Source organism: Pelodiscus sinensis, chromosome 3, assembly GCF_052426305.1.
Source record: "Pelodiscus sinensis isolate ZL-2025 chromosome 3, ASM5242630v1, whole genome shotgun sequence".
NCBI lineage: Eukaryota > Metazoa > Chordata > Testudines > Trionychidae > Pelodiscus > Pelodiscus sinensis.
In genome coordinates this window covers 74,902,727-74,927,963 of record NC_143054.1, presented here as the reverse complement: position 1 = coordinate 74,927,963, position 25,237 = coordinate 74,902,727, and positions in this window count along the sequence as shown.

Genomic DNA, 25,237 nt, shown 5'->3' with positions numbered 1-25,237 from the left:
TAACTTACTCTTAACACTATTATTTATCAAACCTTTAACTAACTTTACACAGCAATACTCACAATTATCAGACATACAAGAGACAACAGAGACAACAGCATATTCGTTATTCGTCACGCTCTGCAAAAGATTCGGTAGATTCGGTGAGTGGGATGGGGTCCTCGGGTGAACAGCCCTCAGAACCTGGCTTGTGTTCTGCCTTCCAAGTTTTCGGGAACCCTCAACTGCATGCAGGAGGGGTAGCTGTTTTATAGAGAGAGCAAGAGCTTTCCCGCGCCTAGTTGTGATAGGCTTGACAGATTCAGTCTGCCTAGTGACAGGCTGAGGGGGAAGGGGAGGGGATGAGATGGCCCTTGAGTGGCGCGAACTTTGTATGACCTTTACCTGCGTGGTGTCTTACTCCTGGTTTTTACTGATTTTAAGTCACATAGTGCAGGATTTTTGGTTTGAGGGGAAGGTAAACTTGGGCTAGGAAGGCTATGTGCACGAGGCCTGGCCAGAAAAGAGCCTGTTTTCACAGCTTCTAGATAGGGATGGTGTCCCTTATGCATGTATCTTTACTCTGGAGTGTCAAGGAAAGCTGTTCACAAAGCTTCAGGAATATACAATTTTCATGGAAAATTTCTGGACCTATTGCTCGTCATCCCAGGGCTCACTGATCATGGGATCCTATTGTTGAGTACTGTGGCCCTGCTCTGGCGGTTCATGGGGGGCCATGCAGTGTCTGCACCATGTATTGTGAGCAGCATGAGACAGTTGATTGCCATGTCTGGGTCCTCTACTTGCTCCTTCTTCATTGTAAGTTCTGTCATGAGCCTTTCTGTCAGAAAACCAAAATGCCACCAGTGTGTCACAGAAGCACTCCCTGTTTTCTGACATGAGAGCATGTAAGAAAGGGCAGTTCTTCAAAAGGTTCATCCTCCATGTTTCTGGCTGCATGCAAACTAAAATAATAATGTGTAGGTGGGCTGCTCAATCTTTCTTTAATGGGCAAGGCAGCCAGTCAATTTTTTCCTCCACAGAACACTACAGTAGAATACTACACAGCACACTATGGTACAGTGATCACATTTTTAGAAGATTCTAGTGAGTCTGGGATATGGTGGATTTGAGTTTGTGTCTACATGCTGCAATTTAAACACTAAAGCCCCAAATTTGAACTCAGGTTAGAATATTTTTAATGTGAGGTTAAAACAATCACTGTGTATATATTCAGACTTTGGGTTTGCCAACCCAGAGTCAGCTGATTCAAGTCCCACTAATCCTGGGTTACCATTGCTGTGTTTAAAGGCCCTTTTCCAAAAGTATTGCTTTTAACTACTCCCTGGTTACAATGGGCATTTAAATGTTTTGACATTAAGGTCTCAAATCTCCCTCCCCTTTGTGGAATATAGTCCAATCTTTTGTTAGGCCTATGGCCTGCTGGTGAACCAAAATCCCAGGATGCTTTAAAATTCTGTTAAAAACTGCAGGATCAGAGAAAATGTCAGTCTGCAAAATATATAAAACAAATTCTAACATAGTACACTGTTTAGCTTAGTAAGTGATTTTTTTTCAAGGAATGTACTAAACCGCAAGACTAACAGATGCTAAGTTGACAAATTTAATGTATTTATTGGAAATTTATAGCTATAGATATAAATGGCATAAGCAATGAATAAGCACCAAATGCTGATCTTGCAGTCTGAAGTTTATGAAATATGATGGGACATTTGGAAATGTTCTAAAAATAAAGATAAGTTTGTGTATGAAAAAAATGTAAAGATTACACTGGAACTAATCTGTCATTTTTGTCATTGACTGTAAGCATTGGTTCCACGGACTTGATAAAATATTTTTATGTGCTGTAATAATAATTAATAAATGCCAGTCAACCTTGAATTGAGACTTGAGGTCTCTTTCTAATTATTAAAAAAATCCACTAACCACCTTTCTAAAGAGCTTTAAGATCTTTAAGAAGTGCTATATAAGTTGGAGATAGTGGTGTTTTTATTGATACCATTGCAATCAGAATAATGTCACTTCCACTTTGCACAGATGTCAATGAGTACACAGGGTGCAAGGCAGTAGTTCGCGATGCCCTCTGAGTTAGATTCTGTCAGGCCCTTTTGATGACCAGTTGCCAACTTTCCACAAAGGTCTGCATAACAGTAGACATTCAGCCTCTTCTTACGATCCATACCTCAAAAGCATGGTCTAGACCTCTATTAGTGCATAACTACAGTCTTATAGTTTTCAGTACTCTTGACCACAATGTTTTCAGTCTGTTGGTCAAAAGTAATGTTTTATTATCCCAGTGATTCTCATTCCAATAAACAACTCTGTCATTTAGACCTGAAATCTGGTAGTCATTTGAGAGATAATGGTTTTCTAGCTCAATGACACAGAATCAAAGTATTACATTGTAATTAAAACCCTCATCAGAGGCAAATTGAAGCCATAATATGTATAGAGCAAAAATATTTACACAGCAAAAAAATGCTTGCCATTTGGGATGAGGAAATTACTTGCTATGGGTGGTGATGCCCTTAGCTAATAACTCCAGGTATTTTCTCCCATTGTCAGTTTTTTAAATGCCAAGAAAATAGCGTATCACAATAAATTTGACTCCAGTCAGTATATATTACAAACACACAATCAAGCATACTTCATGAACTCCTAAAACCTATTATTCTTAATATTTCAATGTTTATTTTCATATTATTGAAAGAAATGGCTGCTGATGATAAAAACTTGTCAGCACTTTGTGTGAATCATCACCTCTAAGTTTAAATGTTTTGTATATCAGATTTTTTTCTTTTTTTGTTTTTACTTTTTTAAAAATTCTGTCATAGAAATAACATGTATGATAACACATTTATCTTCAGGAGCTAGAAGATAAATTGTAACAGTATATTGTGGCATTGTGACATCATAGCCCTAGATGTTGAAGATAAATCCTGAATCCAAAGTATGAAATATCAGTACATCTCTATTTCTGTATTAGAACTGATTTTTTATTTACTTTTCTTCCATCTCTTTAAAAGATGTGAAAGGCTCTTCTTCTTTCCTCATTCTTCTTTAATTCATTCTGTGATAATTTTACTTTTTGTTCTTGTCCTTGTTCTTTTTCTCTTCTTCTTTCCAAGTGACCTTGCTGATTGAGTCTGCCTCTTTTGAAGCAGTTTCCCTCTGTATTTTATTCAGATGTCTGTGTACTCATATTGCATGATTCCCAACTATGTAATAGGCTAACTTGGAGCTGTTCAATGGAAGTAGTGTATGCCAACACTTCAAAATCTAACTGAAGAAATGAAATCTTTTCCTAGTACTTGACTTGAGATAGATTATTACACTGAGGGCTTGATTGTCAATCATTTGAGAGTTTCCTGAAAAGTGAGAAAACGGGTGCCTTCTTAAATATGTGGCTCACAAATTGTGACCCAATGTAAAGGATACTAGTTCTAGTCATTCAGCAGATTTTTTTCAGTTCATTATCAAGAGGTCATTACATGTTAAAGAGTGTTTTGATAAAGGATTTGTCTGTATAATTCGTAAAATTCATGGGAACTAGAGTGTATATGAGTAGACTTTTATGTTCTGTTACATACTAATTTCAACTGTTGCTTGATTATAGCTGGCTAACGTTCAGTCTTTAGCCATTGCTATTTGGTATCAGGCAAGCTTTAGAGTAAACTAATTTTCTTTCTTTTTTCTTTGTAAGACAATTTTTTGTAGATACTTAAAGTTAATCATATTGTATGTCTACCTATAACTTATGAAAAAGTAGGTATTTCTAGCTATAAGAAAGAGAATGCAAGAATATAAATTTCCAGAGCAAGTTAATTAGTTTTTTATTTAGAGAGAAATATATGCCCATTTGAGCTGAGTCAAAGTCCATTAAAGTCAATAGGAATTCTGCCATTTACTTGAATGTCACAAAATTAGGCCAAAAGCATTTTTGTAAATCCAGTTTTTGAGATGTACATGGCATTGATTGATGTATTAATAAGGAATAAAAATGCCTGCAACATCTGCTTAGATATCAGATAAAGATTTGCTAGAGTCCCACTCGGGGCTGCCCACTTCACTCAGATTACATGACACAAGGTATAGAAGGATGCTTAGAATTAGAGAGACAGAAAAAAGGAACCAGGGATTTGGGGACACATGCTGTTCTAAGAACAAGAAAAGAGAAGGGCAAGAGAGAAGGATCTGACTGAGTCTTGAAGAAAGAACATAACTAGAAAAGGGAGAGAGAGGAGACTTTTACATAAACATTCCAATGGTCCCACTAAGCTGAACCTTAGAATGTACCGAACATTACCTCTCCTCAGTACTTAAGGGTCTGTTTTTCAGAGCTTTTGCATAATCTCATCTTCCATTAGTCTTAGTTGGAATTATGGGTGAACAATAATTATGCCTCCTCAGTGATTTAAATCTTCACTGAGACTATGTCTAAACTGCAGGCTTCTTGTGCAAGAAACTTTTTGCAGAAGAGATCATCTGCCAAAACTTCTTGTGCAAGAGCGCGTCCACACTACAAAAGTGCATAACAAAAGCGATGCGCTTTTTCATGAGAGAGTGTCCAGACTGCATGGATGCTCTCTCAAAAGAAAGCTCTGATTGCTGTTCAGAGAATAGCCACCAGAGCAACTGCGCTTTTGTGTATTGGCTCTTTTCATGCAAAAAACCCTGTTGCCCATCAACACACCTTTTTGCACAATAACTCTTGTGCAAAAAGGAGTTATTCCTCAGAGAAGTAGGATTACCTACACTGCAAAAACCCCTCTGTTCTTTTGAATTGTTGTAAATTCACTTGCGCTAAAACACACTTGAGGTGTGCACGCTCCGTGGGTTTTTGCACAAAAACACTGAAGTGTAGACATAGCCTGAGGATACATCTTACAATTATAGCTATTGTTTTGAAATTAACTTATTGTAGGAGATTTATATTAACCTATTTACTGATTCTCCCCTTTTAAGATAATATTCTGATTAGTAGAAATGCTCAGAAAAGCTCAGGGATTTTGGTTCTCCGAAAGATTTGATGATTTTGAATTTGCTAACAGCCCTCAGATTCCCAGTAGCCTGTCTGCTATGAGGCTGACTCTGGAACACCAATCAAGGAAACTACAGACCGGTCAGTTTAATGTCTGTCCCAGGGAAGATAATGGAGCAGGTAATTAAGGAAATCATATGCAAACACTTGGAAGGTAATAAAGTGATAGGGAATAGCCAGCATGGGTTTGTGAAGAACAAGTCATGCCAAACTAATCTGATAGCTTTCTTTGATAGGATAACGAGCCTTGTGGATAAGGGAGAAGCGGTGGATGTCATATACCTAGACTTTAGTAAGGCATTTGATACGGTCTCACATGATATTCTTATTGATAAACTAGGCAAATATAACTTAGATAGGGTCACAATAAGGTGGGTGCATAATTGGCTGGATAACCGTAGTCAGAGAGTTGTTGTTAACGGTTCTAAATCCTGCTGGAAAGGGATAACAAGTGGAGTTCCTCAAGGGTCTGTTTTGGGACCCGTACTGTTCAATATCTTCATCAATGATGTAGATATTGGGATAGAGAGTACGCTTATTAAGTTTGCAGATGATACCAAATGGGGTGGGGTTGCAACTTCTTTGGAGGATAGGGACATAATTCAAAATGACCTTAGCAAGAAATGGTCAGAGGTAAACAGGATGAAGTTTAATAAAGAGAAATGCAAAGTGCTCCACTTAGGAAGGAACAATCAGTTCCATACATACAAGATGGGAAGCGACTGTCTAGGAAGGAGCATGGCGGAAAGGGATCTAGGGGTCATAGTGGACCACAAGTTGAATATGAGTCAACAGTGTGATGCTGTTGCAAAAAAAGCAAATATGATTCTAGGTTGTATCAACAGGTGTGTTGTAAGCAAAACTTGTGAAGTCATTCTGACACTCTACTCTGAACTAGTTAGGCCTCAGCTGGAGTACTGTGTCCAGTTCTGGGCGCCACATTTCACGAAAGATGTGGAGAAATTGGAAAGGGTACAGAGAAGAGCAACAAGAATGATTAAAGGTTTAGAGAACATGACCTATGAAGCCAGGCTTCATGAACTGGGCTTGTTTAGTTTGGAAAAAAGAAGATTAAGGGGGGACATGATAGCGGTTTTCAAATATCTAAAAGGGTGTCACAAGGAGGAAGGCGAAAATTTGTTCCTCTTGGTTTCTGAGGACAGGACAAGGAGTAATGGGCTTAAAGTGCAGCAGGGGAGGTTTAGATTGGACATTAGGAAAAAATTCCTAACTGTCAGGGTGGTCAAATATTGGAATAAATTGCCAAGGGAGGTGGTGGAATCTCCCTCTCTGGAGATATTTAAGAACAGGTTAGATAGACATCTGTCAGGGATGGTGTAGACGGAGCTTGGTCCTGCCTTGAGGGCGGGGGGCTGGACTCAATGACCTCTTGAGGTCCCTTCCAGTCCTATGATTCTATGATTCTATGAAACCTGCCTGTATTTTGACAAAAGTTCAGTCATATTGTGCAAAAGATTTTGTTTCAGGTATAGTCAACATTTTCTGGACAAATGGGATTTTAATTGGGAAAAAAATCTGGCCAGTTCCAGTGATCAGAAGTGATACATAATGTGGTGAATGTGAAATATTAAGGCAAGTTAGTTAAATATTTAGACAAGAGTAGTATGCATTGATTGTATTTTGTGAACATGGCATGAGTGCAAGTACTGACAAACTTTATCTGGGGAAAACTCTCTGCATTCTTGCCAGCTTTTCAAGGTGACAGTGGCAAAATGATAAACATTCTTGACTTTATTCCAAGTGTAAATATGGCACTTTCAGTCAAAATATTTTCTGAAGCAAAGTAAGTTTTCATCCTGCTAAAACTGTATTTATTATGTGTCAAAATTTTGAAGTGAGAATAACACATTTTCCTTATTTGCAAATCCATGTAAATGTAACTCCTCATTGTTTAGGTGAACATGCAGGTTCTAATCTAGCTGAAAATCTGGCTCTAGTTTCTCACTCCTGTTGTATTTCTAAATGTGAAAGTCACCAGGGTTCCCCAGTGCTTCAGTTAGTCTGTACAGACAGAAAGAAGGGAATGTGCAAGTGGAGTCACACTTTGTATAAGGGAGGTGGGCTTTGTGTGTGGTAAGGAGCAATGAAACTGAATTGGAGAAAGTGGCTTTTAGGCTATAATTATTAGAATGAGGCAGCCACAAGTCTAGTTTAATGCCACCTCTTGAATGTCCACTAGACTGTTGTGAAGGTACCAATTACTAGATCCCATGTGTTTTAAGTTTTCAGAGTCTGAACAGAGTAAATTTCATGGTTACTTTATCTTGGGTTTCCTAGGCACATCTTTTGCTGACGCTTTCCAATATCAAGCATACTCTCCTGAGTCCTTATACTCTTTGGTCCAACAGGCTAACCTCAGGCACAAGTGTTGACCTTTTAGACTTCTCCATTGCCTAAACACACCCTCATCTTTGTCCAGAATTCCAGCTGTGTGAGCACTCTAGGTTAAGTTTTCAGGAACATATGACATGTGTAGGGCATAATGCAGACAGTCTTTGCACAGGATTCTAAAATGCAATAATTCTTTACTTAATAGCATGAGAAAAAACAGGAAACATGCTGAAGGCAGGGACCCTTACTCTAGCTCGCCCTTTGCTTAGGCATCTTTGGGGAATAAGCTGAGTTCAAATAGGCAGATTATTTCATCAAGTAGATAGCTCCTCTATCATTTTACCTCTTGCTTGAGTTTGTGAAAATGGCCAGACATCCCAACTAAACTAGTTCCTACTTTTTTTTAACTTTCCAGTTCCTCTCTCAGTTAAGTCCTGAATCAGTCTCCTCAGGTGATGACAGACCCATGCCAGGGTCTCTCTCATGGCAAACCTGTTCTTCTAGATGGGAACCAGGAAGTTGTCTAAATGTTTGAATTTCAACATAGGTTTATCTTGATTTAACAACCCTCTATTGTCAGCTGTGTATCACTATCCCTTGGAATGTCAGTCCAATACGGAGGTAAAAAGACAAAAGAGGAAACAAAGGGTTCCATATTTAAAAGACAGTTTTCAACTGTATAAAGATGTACAGTGTCCATAATCAAATACTCACAGATTCTCAAATCATCATAGTATATTATTAATACAAACATTAAAATATGGCAATTGCATCACTGATAGTTGTTGGCTAATTCTCATGACTGAAATATTGGTACAGAGCAGGATAGCTTATTCTGGAAGGACAGGCAGGTAAAAGAGGAGAAGGTGTTGCGATATACATAAAGAATAGACACCTGCTGTGTTCTGGTATCTGGAAAGAGGTAAGAGGCAGTCTTGTTGAAGATAAAAGGGAGAAAAAAACCAGAAACAACATCATAGTAGGAATTGACTATGGACCACCATATCAGGAGGAAGAGATTGATGAGATATTTCTAGAACAAATAACAAATATCCAAAACACAAGACCTAGTAGTAATAGGGCACTTCAACTACCCAGAAATCTGTGTGTAAAGTAATATAACAGAAAACAAAATGAGCAGTAAGTACTTGAAATCTTTTGGGGCCAACTTTCTGTTTCAAAAGTTGGAGGAAGAAACCAAGGGGGACATTTATTTTCAACTTGATTGTGACTAACAGGTAGAAATTGGTTGATTCTAAGGAAAGGGAGGAGAGAAAGCAGCAGAATTCAAAAAATTGACTTAAAAAAAGTCAATTGTCCTGCCTTCAAAAAGAGCATACTGTAACAAATTCAGAGAACTGGTAAGAAAGGTCCTCTGGGAAGAAAATCTGAGAACAAAGTTGTTCAGTGGGCTTATTAAAGAGAGAAGGAGGGTGAAGTAATGTCTTTTATTGGACCAGTTTTTGTTGTCAAGAGAGACTTTTTTAGCTCATGCAGAGGTCTTCTTCAGTTGCTCAGGGAGATTAATATTAAAGACACAACAGCAAATAATCCCAGTGTAAAGACAAGGTAGGAAGAATAGTAAGAGGCCAATGTGGCTGCATCAGAAATTATTTAGTGACCTGATAATCAAAAAGGAATCCTACAAAAAAAATGAAAATATGGAGAAATGTTGAAAAATGAGAACAAAAGAATAGCATTATACTATGCTGGACCAGGGAGGTCCAGCCTGTTGGGACCTGACCAGTCCCAAACAAAAAAAATTGCTGGACCGGGGAAGGTGTTCTCTACCACATACTCCGAGCCAGCCGGACACGCGTCTCTGGCCCTCTCTCCCCTGCTATGCTGTCATCAGCCCTGGTCCTCCTTTGGTGGCTGGGGTACTCCAGCCCTGGACCATGTTGCTGCATGCAGCCAGATATCCCAAGCTTTGTACTACCACGGGAGCCCGAGCTTCTCCAGCCCTGACCCCACTCTGCCACTGGCTGTTGGGGTTCTTCAGCTCTGTGCTGCTGTGGGCTGCCACAGGCAGCTGGGCTTTTCCAGGCCCTGACCCCTTGCTGCTGTGAGCACCCAGGTTTCTGTGGCTGCCAGCTCTGTGCTGCTGTGGGGACGTGGAGTTCCCCAGTCCTTGACTCCATGCTGCCATGGCCTGCTGTGGTTCTCCAATCTCTGGCCCCAGTACTGCTGTGGATCTCCTCTGGCCCTCTGTCCAGGCCTGACTGTGCTTCTGGCCTTCCTGCCATTAGGCTCCAGCTCTCTGGTTCAGGAGCATCTGTGGTCCTGCTGAGCCACTGATGTTGCCGGACCAGAGAGTACTGATTTTCAGAGGTTCAACCTGTAGGAGTAAGAGAAAGAGGTGGGAGGGGGCAGGAATGGAAGGAGGAACAGTAGCTGCGGGGGCAGCAGGCACAGGACCAGCACAGCAGGGCCTGCAGGTGTGAGCACATGGCACGGTACTGAGTAAGGGTATGTCTACACTACCACCCTAGTTCGAACTAGGGTGGTAATGTAGTCAGCTGGAGTTGCAAATGAAGCCCGGGATTTGAATTTCCCGGGCTTCATTTGCATTTTGCCGGGTGCTGCCATTTTTAAATGTCCGCTAGTTCGGACTCCGTGCCCCGCGGCTACACGCGGCACGAACTAGGTAGTTCAGACTAGGCTTCCTATTCCGAACTACCGTTACCCTCAACGAGAGTACTCCCGGCGGAGCTGCAGGTCCTCCTGTATCCAGGCCTGGATGGTGTGGTGCAGGGCTCCCAGGGCTCCCAGGTGCTGATCCCAGTACCCTTGCAGTGTGCTGGTGGTCTGGAGGAGCCCTTGGGTGCGGGAGCATGTCCCATGTGGGGTGCACATGCATCTGGTGTGGCTGTGGAGAAAGAAGGGGAGTGGTCAGTTCTCGCTTGGGACGCAGTGGATGATGCCCAGGGCCCCCTGTGCGGTGCGGACGACCATGCCCTGCAGCGTCAGAGCCGACGAGCTTGCACAGAGCCCAAGGTCGGGATGTCCGGCTCTCCCCGGGAGTGTGAGCTTCCCCGAGACTGCATCTGTGCCCCTGTGTTGTGTATAGTGTGGCCGGAGGCAGGGGGGAGAGATGTCCTCTGCCTCTGTGTGGAGGGGACGTGTGAAGGGAGGGCATTCTGCTGAGTCCTGTCATGGGTTCGGGAGCTTGTCAGGTCTCTTCACACATGCGTGTGTCTATCAGGCCACAGCCCGTGGGTGTCATGCAGCTGGAGCCACCTGCCCAAGGGTGGCATGGCACGTGCTCGCACCTACATAGGTGGCTGCATGATCCGTGAGAGGCATGGCCCATGCACACGGTCCCTGGTCTTCTTCCCTGCCTTCCCCCCCGGGTAGGGGACAGTGCTAGCACTTCCCTGGTATGGCCTCCCCGGATGACACTGTCGACTCCGGTGCCGGGACAGCTGGTGGTGGCCCCTGTGCAGTGCCCATGTCAGGGTCCCCAGCTCCCGGCTCGCTGCCTCCCAGGCTGGCACAGACTGTCCCGCTCCCCAAGATTTGGTTGAGGGTAGGGAAGTAGTGGCAGGTTGTAGCCCCTGCTGCGGCGCCTCCTCTGGTGGCCCTGGTGTACGCCTGCTGCAGGTCCTTCACTTTCAGGCGCACCTGCTCCTGGGTGCACCTGTGTCCCTTGCGGGCCATGGTGGCTGCTATGTGGCCGTAGACAGCCACATTCCTCCACCTAAAGAGGAGATCATGGACGTTGGGGGCCTTCCCCCAAACCTCAGTGAGGTCCATGATCACCGCACTAGTCCATGGGGGCACGTGCCATCTAAGGCCTCTGGCTGGCCCCTGGGTGCTGGGGGACTGGGCGGGGGATGTCTGATTGCCACTGGCTGCTGTTGTGCGGTCACTGACTGAGGATCTGTGGCTGCTGGCAGGCCTGGCTTTCGCACGTGACCAGTGGCCAGAGTCTACCCCTTTAAGGGCCCAGGGGATGGGGGAGAGGAGAGAAGTTTTCCTGGTTTGGGCCAGAGTGGCCAGCAGGGGAAACTGGGAAGGGCTGGAGGACCCCTAATTCGAAATAACTGTCTACACAGCACTTAATTCTAATTAGCTATTTCGAATTTGGTGTTATTCCTCATAGAATGAGGTTTACCAAATTCAAAATAAGTGCTCCACTATTTCAAATTTATTTCGAGATAGCGGTTTGGCTGTGTAGACGCTATTAAAGTTAATTTGAAATAACTGCTGTTATTTTGAATTAACTTTGTAATGTAGACATACCCGTACCGGACTATTGTCTGTTCCTGGAACTTCAAGGATTGGAGACTTGCTCAATCAAATATCGTAGTAGCTATCTCAGCATTTTATAAGCCTGTTGATAACCACTTTTTTCCAAAGTGAAATCTTTAGGAATTTTAAAGGGTTTGGACAAACTATATCTGCAGGTACCTGATCCTGTTCCTTAATGGACCCTGAATCTTGTCTTTTAAGAGCTGATGATTCTGCATTTTTTAGAGAATCTAAGAACCTGTTCTTTCTTGCAACTTTTAATTAAGGTAGCATTTTTAGTACCCATTATGTCACCCAAGAGAGTGGGGGAACTAAAGACTATTATTAGACTTATTAAATTCTCCTTATATGACTTTCTACATGGACAAAGCCTAACTTCATTCTCTCTTAAGACTTCTATGGAAGTGGTCCCACTTTTCATATTAAAGAAGCAGTCTTCTCAAATCTTCTCGGCAATAAGGTAGAGGAGAAATTGAACACTTTGCATTTTAGGAAAGAGTTAGTTTTTTCTACCTAGTCCTGACTAAAACTGTCATGTCTTCAACGCATTTAATTTACTGGCAGAATTAATGGAAATCCTGTTTCTACACAAAGGATTTCATTTTGGATATCTTGTTGTACTCGCTTATGTTATCAGCAGGATTGCATGAAGTCACTGGGTAGAGTGTTGGGTCATTAAATTAGATATCTGAGGCTTTTATGGATAAAGTTTCCATACTGGACATTTTCAAAGAAGCAAACTGGTTATCATGTCACACAATTACTTCCCACTACACTATCTATCAACAATCTATAGACAATGCAAAATTTGGACGCAGGCTCCTCCAGTCCTTGTTCAAGCAGACTCTGAACCCCTCTGCAGTTGGGACTGCTTGAGAATCATCTACAGGCAGTCCCCGGGGACTGAAGCGGCAGCAGCTGCGGTTCCCCGCGCTTCTGAGACTTTGCTCTGGCAAAGCCTCAGAAGCGGGGGAACCCGCCCGCTCCTGCCGCTTCAGTCGCGGTGCCTGTGGTCTGCTGGGGACCGTCTGCTGCGGCTCTGCTCCCGTATCCCTGGTCTGCTGGGCGGGGGGGGGGGCGCGGCTAGTGTGCCCCCCCCCCCCCCCCCAGCAGACCAGGCTTTTGTTTTGGACCCTGGAGCAGAGCAGCTGGGGCGCTGCCAATTGGTCCTGCAGTGCCCTCTGGGCACTACTGGACCAACCCGGCAGCACCCCAGCTGCTCTGCCCCAGGTCCTGATTCAGCCGCTGCTGGTCAGTTTCAGCAGTGGCTGAATCAGGACGCCTGGGGCAGAGCAGCTGGGGTGCTGCTGGGTTGGTCCAGTAGCGCCGAGGAGCGGTGCTACTGGAGCAACCCAGCAGCACCCCAGCTGCTCTGCCCCAGGCGTCCCCAAGTCAGCCGCTGCTGAAACTGACCAGCGCTGACTACAGGAAGCCCGAGGCAGAGTTGCTCTGCCCCAGGCTTCCTGGAACCAGCTGCTGATCAGTTTCAGCAGCAGCTGACTTGGGGAAGCTTGGGGTTCTTAAGTTGAATCTGTATGTAAGTCAGAACTGGCGGTCAGTTTCAGCAGCGGCTGAATCTGGACGCCAGTTCCGACTTACATACAGATTCAACTTAAGAACAAACCTACAGTCCCTATCTTGTACGTAACCCGGGGACTGCCTGTACAATGTAATGGACCTGTGCAGCACATCGGCATTAGTCAGCTAGTCAGGCATCAGCTATAACACTGTGTCAACTTCTGGTTGTCACACTTTAAGAAAGCTGTGGACAACTGGAGTGTCATGAGGAGAACAACAACAAAAAAGGTGTAGAAAATCTGACCTGTTAGAAAAGGTGGAGAAAAAATCCAAAATGGGAGCAATTAGTCTTAAGAAAATAAGAATGAGTGGATACCTGGATAACAGTCTAAAAATATCCTTAGTGCTTTTACAAATCAATTATTCTCCACGCCCACTGAAGGTAGGACAAGAAGTAATGGGTTTAATCTGTAGGATGAAAGACTTTAGGTTAAATATCAGGAAAGTCTTTGTAACAAAAATGATAGTTGCAACCAGCAGCATGCTGTGACATTTTTAGTAATACATGTAGCAACTTTTTAATGAATACATTTTCCATCTTGATGACGAGTTCACACTACTATTTCTATTCTATCATGGACAATTCAGTTCTGCTCTTCCATGCTTTAGGTGCTTCAAGCTTTCTAGTAAGGTTTTTACAAATGGCATTCACCGTTCATGCAAGGTCATACTATATAGAGGACTCATTTTGTTCTACTATGTTATATGGCTGCCAATCACACTTTTTTTGTGAATTCTGGGGGGCATACAGTGGCATACCATTAATTGTGATGGCTCAGGTTTTGAACTTTCCCTCACATCCTCAATAGTGAAGAGCTTTTAAAGAATCCATTTAATTTCTCTGCAATGGCTTTATTGTCCTTGAGTAGTTCTTTAGCATCTTGATTATCCAGTGGCCCCAGTGATTGTTTAGCTGGCTACCTGCTTCTGATGTACTTAACAATTGCTTATGTTTTGAATCTTTGTTTAGCTGTTCTTTACATTTTTTGGCCTTCCTGATTATATTTTTATACTTAATTTGCCGAAGATTATGCTCCTTTCTGTTTTCCTTGCTATGATTTATCTTCCGCTTTCTAAAAATGTCTTTTTGCCTCTCTCTGCTTCTTTTACTTTGCTGTTCAGCTACAATAGAACTTTTTGGTTTCCTTTTTATGTTTTTTTTATTGAGGTAAATATTTAAATTGTATATTATAGTGTATTTAAAATGTTTCCATACAGCTTGCAGGGATTTCACTTTTGGCACTTTACTTTTTAATTTCTGCTTAACTAATTTCCTCATTGTTGTGTAGTTCCCATTTCTCAAATTAAATGCTACAGTGTTGGGCTGTTGTGGTGTTTTTCCAGTCACAGCGTTGTTATATGTAATTATATGTAAATATTATAAGTGTTCAACTTATTACAAAATGAAGAATTGCCCTCCTCTTTTGGTTACAGGACTAGCTGCAGTCATTTAAGTTGTCGACAATTTCTGTCTCTGAATCCCATCCTGAGGTGATGTGTATGCAGTCAATATGGGGATAGTTGAAATCCATTAGCAGTAGTAGTAATAGTAGTAGTAATAGTAGTAGTATTTTAATAGCATCTCTAATCTCACTGAGCATTTCACATTGACTATCACTATCCTCATCAGGCATCCTTTCTGCTATGTTATACTAGAATATGGAATTGCTATCCTTAGAGATTCGCTGGTATAGTTGGTTCATTTAAGATTTTTACCTTATTTGATTCAATGCTTTCTTTCACATGTAGTGCCAATCCCCTACCAGCAGAACCTGTTCTGTCCTTTCAATAAATTTTGTACCGTGTTATTACTGTGTCTCACTGAATTATCCTAATTCCACCAAGTTTCTGTGATGCTTACAATAGCAATATCCTCATTTAATATGAGGCACTCTGGAAATGAAAAGTCTGACTTTTACTGTATGGGTTTTATGATGCTTAATTTAACTCAGGGAGAGGGTAGATGACAAAACATAGTTTTTGTCTGGCAAAGCAAACAAACAACAACAACCCCTGTCAATTGTGCTTGGTTGCATTCAAGTAAGCATATATAGCCCTCTATGCGCCAACATCATACAATGCTTATAATGGGCAGCATGATGTAAGCTTTCACACAATACTCTTTACAGAGAAACTGTGATAACATTGTGTTATGTGTAATGAGTGTGTCCTGTAACAAGGTTTTGACTCCTGCTGGTCACCTTGCCTCAATGACCTACTGCCAGTCGTCATCTAGTCCCGGCCTCGGGGCACACTGCATTCTGAAATGACCACTCATCATTGGCAAGGGGTGTGGACCTGCTGCCTTTCCCAGCACTTCTCTGTGTCAGGAACCCTCTCCTACCAACTTAACTCCACTCTAGGAGCCCTTATTTATACCGCTCCAGCTGGGCCATAGTTGGTTACTACTTGCTGCAGCTGGTTGTTCCACAGCCCCAACCATCTCTTGGAGTTGGGATTAATCCTTATTAGACCAGTAAGGGGCAGTGGCTCTGTCACTCAGTCATTGTTGTTACAGAAAACTGCTGGAATAGTCTTTCAAAGGAGATTGTGGAGTCCCTATGGGTATGTCTACACTACAATGTTAGTTCGAACTAACCGACGTTAGTTCGAACTAACATTCAGAGCCGCTACACTAGCGCTCCGCTAGTTCGAATTTGAATCGAACTAGCGGAGCGCTTAGTTCGAACTAGGAAAACCTCTTTTTACGAGGATTAAGCCTAGTTCGAACTTACTAGTTCGAATTAAGGGGTGTGTAGCCCCTTAATTCGAACTAGTGGGAGGCTAGCCCTCCCCAGCTTTCCCTGGTGGCCACTCTGGCCAACACCAGGGAAACTCTATGCCCCCCTCCCGGCCCCGGACTCCTTAAAGGGGCACGGGCTGGCTACGGTGCCCGTGCCAGGTGCAAGCCTGCCAGCACCCAGCCAGCAGACCCTGCACCTGGCACGGCACAGAGCCACCCACCCGATGTCCTTCAGCCCACCCCCTCTTCCCGGGACCAGGCTGGCGGCTCCCGGGAGCTTGCTCTGGACCGCAAGAGGAGGGCACCTTCCTGGGCTAGTGCGGACATCGTGGACCTCGTCCACGATCTCCGCACTAGGCACAGGAAAGTGGCCGGCTTGGGCAGGAGAGCTGCCAGCCTGGCCACCCATGAGCAGGTGTGCATGAAAATCAAGGGGGTCCACTGAGACCCCCGACCCTGAGCCCTGAGCTTACAATGGCCGTCCTGGGTCAAACCAAAGGTCCATCTAGCCCAGTAGCCTGTCTGCCGACAGCGGCCAACCCTAGGGACCCTGGAGGGGATGGACCGAAGACAGTGACCAAGCCATTTGTCTCGTGCCATCCCTCTCCAGCCTTCCACAAACTTTGGGCAGGGACACCACTCCTACCCCCTGGCTAAGACTACTCCATGGACCCAACCTCCATGACTTGATCTCACTTCCCTTTAAACTCTGTTCTAGTTGTAGCCTTCACAGCCTCCTTCAGCAAGGAGTTCCACAGGTTAACTATTTGCTTTGTCAAGAACAACTTTCTCTTACTAGTTTCAAGCCTGCTACCCTTTCCTTTCCTTTGGTGTCCTCTAGTCCTTCTTTAGGGGAACTCATGAAGAACTTTTCTGTGTGCACCCTCTCCACCCAACCCCTGCTTTTAGAGACCTCTATCCTGTCCCCGCTCCATCTCCTCTTTTCTAAGCTGAACAGTCCCAGTCTCTGTAGCCTCTCTTCATCTGGGACCTGTTCCCAACCCCTGATCATGTTAGTTGCCCTCCCCTCTCCCAGCCTTTCTCTTCCCCTCTCCCACCTCCTTTTCCCAGTCTCCCCCAGTTTTGTTCAATAAAGACAGAGTCAATGTTGGAAGAAACGTTATCTTTATTTTGTACATCAAGAAGAAGGGGGGCTAGGGAAGGGTAAGTGGAAGGAGGTGAGGGAGGAATGGGGTACGAGCCCCCGATGGGGAGGACTGGGCTGGCTCTGTGGGCTTCTGGGGGTGGAAGCTCTCCTGCAGCCCCCCAATTGCCCTCTCTCCCCAGATGGCAGCCTGCGACAAGTGCAGCCGGGCTGATGGCCGAGTGGTGTGATGTGCCCAGTGTGGGTACTCTGGGCAATCCAAGCCAGGACTGCTTTGCAAGCGGGGCACCCCTTAGAACTCTCTGTCCGGGGTGAGGGTCGGGACCCTTTAAGCGCAGCCCTCAGCTAGCCTGAGACAGCATCTCCACGCTCTAAGTCCTCCTCTGATGCCCTGCCGGCACTGCTTCTGGCCATCCTTAAGCCCTGTTCAGGGTCCACTCAATGTGGACTTGCTAGTTCGAATTAGCAAAACGCTAATTCGAACTAGTTTTTAGTTCTAGATGCGTTAGTTTGAATTAGCTTAGTTCGAATTAACTAATTCGAACTAAGTTAGTTCGAATTAGCGCTGTAGTGTAGACGTACCCTATCAGTGAAGGTTTTAAAGAATAGATTGGACAGAATGGTCTAAGTATACCTTGTTCTTCCTCAGCCCAAAGGACCTGGCGTGGTGACCTCTTGAGGTCTCTTCTGGTTCTATGTTTCTTTTATTATATAATTATATGTGGGGCATTATTAAGGTTGGCCAGCACTTCATATTAGAAGATTAGAAGACCTGGTTGTCAGTTGCTTTTGACTTTGATCAAGTTTAACTGTGGGTGCAGAATTTTTTTCTCGCTGAATGTCTGCCTCAGTGTGACGGCTTTTGAAAAGTGTAAGCCCAGTAGTCAGCTGGCTTTGATAATGAGGTTAGGGATTTTTTTTTTAGGAGAGGTTAAAGTAATTTTTTTAGAAGCTCTATTGCTCCCATGCCTTGGAGCAGACACTTGAAGTTTGGCAGGTAGGTGGCCTATGCATAAGGAATGCAGCTTGTGCTGTCCCTGTGAAAATCTGCCCAAGTTATAAATCTTTGAAAAATTGCAATTTGCATGTGCTCTGTAGAGACTTCTTAGATCTCTGAAAGTTATGGTCTCTTTCTGCATGCTTGAGCTTCTCACAGTTTCTAGGTCTTATCAGACTGCAGGTTCACCGTTTCTGCAGTCTGACTGATCATGCTCTGACCCTCTCACAGCTCCTTCCTGTGAAGAGAAGCATGCCGACGTGCTACCCCCACTAACCACTCCAGCCCCTGGGGGTACAGTGGAAAGACAGAGGTGCCATGTAACTGCAGGCACTGGATGAGGCTCAGGTCTTATGGAAAAAACAGCATGTGATCATGTAACTAAAGACTGTATCAAAATTGATTCCATGGCGTCCTATTAAGGTTGAGTTCTTGACTTTGCAATCTTAATAATGTTATTTTAACAGGTTTTGTATCTGTATTTTTAAATAACTTTCATGCTTAGCTGTCTCTGGCTGCAGCCAGTCTCTACAGTTGATGCTCTTCGATTTAACTTTGCAGTAAAGTTATTTTTCAGCTCACTTACAGAAATATGTTTCTTCCATAACAATCAAAAGACTTCAAGCATGCTCAGACTTGACTTCCTATTCTGAATGTTGCTGTTGTGATATTTGTAAGATGACTCCAAGCCTGTAATAGGTAGCTCTACTGCAGTACAATTATATTTTATCAAATCAAGCTAAATGCTCCCCAGAGCTCAGTTCAGCTAAAAATACAGATGTACTAAATTTTTGTTTTCTCCTTATTCCTTTCAAGAGTTTCCCTGTTTTGAATGTATCATTTGCGGACTGCTGTATTCTGGTCCACTAATAACAAACAGGTTATTGTTTGTAGGCTTAAATTTACCCTGAAAATAACTTCCTTACTCATTTATAAACCAAGGAGCAGATCTTCACCTGATGTAAATTGCCATAACTGAGGATATTCCCCTTATATTCTCCACTAGGCAGTTGAGTTAGCACAGGATTCACAGTCAATTTTGTAGTGTTGTCTCTTCTGGGTTGTGCAGATTTTCTTCACTGGTCAATAAAAGATCCACAGCAGATACAGGGATATAGAAGGTGGCGGTTCCCTGCTGGGTCCCGGAGTGTCGAGGCCCCAGAGCGTAACAAGGAGCTACTGCCGCAACACTCTGGCCCTCCTGCAGGGGAGCCAGGGGCCAGCAGGAAGCCCAGGGTGCCCCTTGAAATGGAGCTGAGGGAATCCCAAGCCATGGCTGCCACTTCCCCTTATGGGGAGTCTGTTCAGGCTGGAGGGAGGGCAATGCAGAGTGATGTGATGATGTCACTCTGACTCCCACAGGAAACGTTTTTTTTAAATAGCAATAGAGATGTATTTGTCATCCCCACCTCTGAATTCTACATATAGTGGTAACCAGGGCTTGACAAACAACGGCGAAAACCGCTTGCCGGCCCCGTACTGCACATGCACAAGAGCCACATTGCGCATGCACGCGCCGCAAATGAACAGGTCGCGCAGTTGAAATCTACAGTTGAAAACCATGTGTTTTCATTGACTTAAATAAAACTCCACACAGATACAGGGTCCATGCTAAAAGTATTTATTTGAGGGACTCTTTCCATGTTGTACAAGTCAGAGTACATTGTTGGTTATAACTAATTCACACCAAAATGCACATTTTACATGTGAAAAGAACATTAATGAATTTTACATATGAAACCCGCATGCTGCAGTGCACATTTCACAGTTACCAAGTATGCTCCTGTTGTGTCAAGAATATAAATAATTTTTTCTTGAGGACTTTTGATTAAGGCAGTGTTTTTCAAAGTGATCCACAGATCTATTCTGAGAAACTTGCTAACTGGTTGCTCTCATTTGTTTATTCACTGGCTCTGCAGCCATGGAGCCTCACAGCTCTGATTGGTTCCAATTCACTGTTTGCAGACAAGAGGAGATGCGGGAGTGGCCATTTAGCAGGTTTCTCAGAGTGGATCCATGGACCATTTTGAGAAACACTGGTTTAAGGATGTCCGAGACAGAACAACAAAAATGGCTGCCCGTCGCAGGTGAGCCATAGCCTGTTACACCCCAAGGCTGGTATAGGGGTCTCTGTCTGTGAGGCGGAGCACTTTCCATATAAGGGCATACAGAATAATTATCTTTCCCTGCTCACTCCACCCATTGCAGTAAAGATCATCCAATGGGCTGACTCGTGGTCAGACCTGCTCACTCCACCCACTGCGGCAAAGATCAGCAAATGAGGTGACAAGTGACTGGGCAATAAAACAGGCAGGCAACCCCTCTCTCAGTGGGGAATCACATCATGTGAACGCCTGTCCTGATCACCCAGACACCTTGCACTTCCCACTCTCGAGTCTTACTGAGCGTACTCCGAGTTGGTCGACCCGAGTGGAGACAGTTTATGAGCATGTGGCTGGTACTTGTGTTCCTGCTGTCTCCAGAACTGGTATAACACTCCTCCCCCGCCATTATCTCTATCCTGATTGATTTTTTAGTTGCCCTTATTGCTTGTCAAGTGACAGTGGTTAAAGAGTCATTGTGTTAGTTTACAAATAGTTGTTGTTAAGGTTTTTAACTGTTCTCTTGTATAAAATAGTATAAATAGTTAGCTTTATGAACTACATCAGTATCAATTCAACTGTTCCTACCCGTGGGCAGTTATTGAGAATTATTGTGATTTAGAAAAGCCTCAGGGAATTGTTTTATATTGTCTGGTAATTTGCTTATTTTTTATTCTGATGATTATCTGGTGCCCGCGCATGTGACTGAGTTCCCAGTCATTAGGTGTTAGAGTCATCATTAAAATAAAATCAGTTTTTCTTTTTACAATCCCGAGTCATGGTTTCACTCTTTCCGGCATCCCTTTCGAACTTCGTGTATTGCGGGGACTGACAAAGGATATTTTGATAAAGATATTAGAAAACCATGTAGCCTTTAAAGCCACATTTCTTTGCTTGTGAAGTTGAAGAATGTATGTGGTTTTGAAAAACTGTGTAATTAGGATTCCCTGCCTCTTTAAGCCACTGAGGTGTAGGTTGTCTGATTTTCCAGCTCCAAACATTTTGTAACTCCAGAGCTCATGGATATGCTCAAAATCACAATAGGTCATACTCCTCTCTCCTCTTACCCCATGTGAAATCCTATCTTCTATGGTGAATTTTCCTGCTGAAGTCTCTTTCAGTTCATTATTGGCTTAATGCTGGAAGTAGTGTCATATAGCAATGCAAAGGCAGGTTCATTTTAAAATAAATAATCCGCAAGAGTGACATAGTTGACTTTTCAAAGGCACTGGTGCAACAGGAATTATTTGAGTATAGCTTTGTGTCTGAGTTCTATAAGAAAAGTTAGGGGACATGGCTAAGGTTCTTTGAGGGTCCTGAAGTGAATATTTCCTTACTTTATAATGTTTTCCTCTTTTTCTTTAAGTGTAAATGTAAGAATGAATTTCCAGGTTTTTTAGTGGTGATGCTGTTCTTAAGCTGCAATTTTCAAAGGGATCTAATTTGAGTGCCTACTAACATTTCTGACCCTAACATATGTATTGTTTGGCAGCTCATATATGCCAGACTTGGACGTTTGTCATGGTTTATCCATGGTAGCAATAGTAGATCCATCAGTACCTATGTGAGTGTTGTATGTAACATTCTGAACTCCATGAAGGCAATACTAAGCACTACAGAATCTATGATCCCAATACAGCAAAACATTATCTGCTTATCTTTAATTATGTTTAACTATTAAGTATGTTTAACTTTAAGTATTTTAACTATTAACATTGCTTGGATGAGCTGATTATTTTGGCACCATTTTTTCAAATACTTACGGACATGGGCTAGAACTTTCAAAGGCACCTAAGGAAGATATTAATCAAAATTCTATTAGATTTCATTGGGAGAAGGGTACTTAACTCAGACTTCCTGGAAATTCCAGCTATTTGTAACTTTGCAACCCTCCCCACCTTTCAATTAAATGAGCAAAGTTATGTATGTGCATAAGTGATGATGGATTAGGGTGTTATTTAATAATATAGTCATAAGTTGTGATGGTGCACACTGTTTAAGCATGGTCTTAGTGTATGAATTGGCCTACTGTAATTAGTGGAAATATTCATAAATGTAAATGTTTACAAGATTGACATTTAATTAGTCTGCTTTATTGCACTTTTTGATGGGGTGTTTTTCTGCTGTTGTTCAATTAAAACATCTGGTGGCAGCAACTGGGCATGTCTAGTTCAACTAAAGATGAGACCAAGGTGAGGGGGATGTGGTGGCTAACATAAAGGAAGGATTTGGGAGTGAAAGGGAAAATGAAGTCCAGGGAAATGGTAAATCTTTGGATACTGTCTCAAAAAGGGAACTACTTCTACTGTGAGAGACTGAGAAACCATAGGGGATGGAACAAGTCTCTGCCATGAGCCTTGATAAAGGGACAAGCATTGGCTATTAAAGAAGATAGCAGTTGGGGTCTTTATTTGTTACCAGAGCCACAGAAGACTCTGCAGAGCCCAGGAAAAGGATTGGGGAAAAGGACTTTGTCACTGACCCAAGAAGTAAAAAAATCCAGGCAACCAGCAAGGGTAAGAGGGAGCAAACCTTGACTGCTCACCACAGCAACCCTAGACTGAAACTCAGAGTGGAGAGAGGATCTGATTCCCCTCTCAGCCACAGTGGAGCTTGGGGTGCAAGCCCCTGGTATAAGGGGGAGGGACTCTTGGAAGCCCTGAGAAAAGGGGTATAAGGCCCAAAGTTGGGATGTCTATGATGGGGACATAAAGCCCACAATTATAGACCCCGGAGTTTTATAATGTTTTGTGTAATGTGCTTAATGGTTAATGTAAGAATAAATGTTAAACAATCATAACTCTGTTGGCCACCCTTCTCTGGTTATCAGGGGAAAACAGTCTTCTAGGCACTCAGTAAAGATACATCAGGCAAACCACTTTCTGTTTGAATCTGATGTCAAGACAGAAAGAGATAAAAAAGATCCTTGTGATTCAGCATGATCTCACTGTTGCTCTTAGAAATAATTAGAGTATAGATTGTGTTGTAAAGAAATTATGATGAATGAATTAAAAGTTTGTACTAACAGAAGTTTTGTATTGAAATAGATTGATACCTTTTGTATGAACAATTGTAACCCTTTTCCCATGTGTGAAATAATTGTGTAGTACCTTGGGAGGGGGAGTGAATGAGTTTGAAATGTGAGTGTTTGGAGAAGAGGTCATAAAACTCAGAAGTGCCAAGCTACCATCAATTGGGCCTAATATAAAGCAGACCGACGTAAGACATTATAGACGGCTTTGGAGTATTAAGAACAAGCATCCCTTACAAACAAGACAGCCTTGAAATAACACTGGGAAGGAGGCACCAACATATGGATGTCAGATGACATAGAAGAATGACTTCCAGATAAACAGATATTAAAATGGTCGTTAATGAAGAACTGACATGGCAAAATGCATAGGTCTTTTAAATTAGTTCCTCCTTGCTTTTGGTTCATGGACTATCTCAGAAGGGTAGAGATTTTGAAGTGATATGGCCAGCGAGCAAAATCTCAGGAAGAGGCAGGGCAGCTACCTAAAAGGAGATTCCCAGTGAGGAGAGAGCCCACTCATGAGGAGGCATCGGAGGTAATACTGAACTTGTCTTGGCCGAAAGACAGAGTCACAAGCCGAAGCAGACTGCCAGAGTGCCGGAACAGTTATCATAAGGGGAGCATCGAACATGGAGAAACGACTACTATGCTGTGACCAGCCATGTGGGGATATACTAGTGGATGAGTTGCTATTCTATGCTGTCTTATCAACAAACCACACTCCTATCAGAGAGGACCTCCTTTAAACGAGCATAAGATTTTCCTAATTAAAAGTGTTAAATTAATTCAGCAAGAGGATAGAATCCAATTTTAATTATTGCAGTGGGTTGGATATGAACACAATAATATATACTCCTCCAATTTACAACAAAACACACAATAATTTTGATAGAAGTTTCCCATGAAGACCCAGAGCTGAAAAAAACCTTTACGCAATAAGCGTATGTTTAGATACTATCTTATTTGTTCAGAGCTTTATTTTTACATTCATAGTTTACTATTTTAAAGTCATAATGAACTTTTATTATCTGATATCACCATCTGAATAATCCAGGGCAGAGAATTTCACTTAATAACTTCTGCATCAAATCTATATCTTCTGTTTGAGCTAGAGCATATCTTTTGAGAGAGACTACAATTTAGAACACTGAAAGTAACGTGGAATCTACCATGTCAATAGGAGAGTTATTCTACTGGTTAATTACCTTCACTTAAAAATTTAAACATTTCTGGTTGGAATTGTCCAACCACTAGGTCATATGTATTTTTCTGCTAAATGTCTGCTTTCAGAAATTTAATTATAAATCTTCTCTTTGGAGAAACTAAACATATTGACCTTTTTTGTTTATATGTTTGGGTTTCCAGATCTCAACTAATTCTTGTAGTTCTCTTCAGATTTCTTTCCAGCCTTTTGAAAGTATGGAAACTGGATGCAATAATGAAAAAAAATTCAGTATTACACAGCAGGAAAGCCTGCCCTTTTGGATTTTTTCTTCTTTCCCCCTCTCTGCTGTGTTTCTGTCTTCCCTGATTTGTGTGTGTGTGCGCGTGTGCGTGAGTGTGTGTGTGCGTACGTGTGTGTGTGCATACGTGTGTGTGTGTTTTGTTCTTTCCCTACCCCAGCTTCTGACCTCCTGTGCTCTAAATTTAATTCCTGCATCATGTGCTATCTCTGACCCTAAAGCTATCAGGGAAGGAATAGCTAATGATTACAGTAAAACATTATTATGGGGCTTTGGAGGTCAATTCAATAAAAAGATGCTAGGAAAGTTTACTACAGGTTAAACCTCTCCAATTCAGGTCTCTCTGGTTTGGTATGATTTTAGTTATCTGGAAGTCCATTTATAGGTGTTCTCCATGGTCCCATAAAGTTTGTTTAAAGCCACCAGTCCTGGTTCTCAGCATTCTGTGCTGCTATTTTAGCTCTAATTTTATCCCTAAATTTCTTCTAAGAGCCCAGTAAGCAGTGGAAGTATTGGTAATGCTGTTAGGTATATTCATAGAATCCCAGGGCTGGAAGTGATCTTAAGA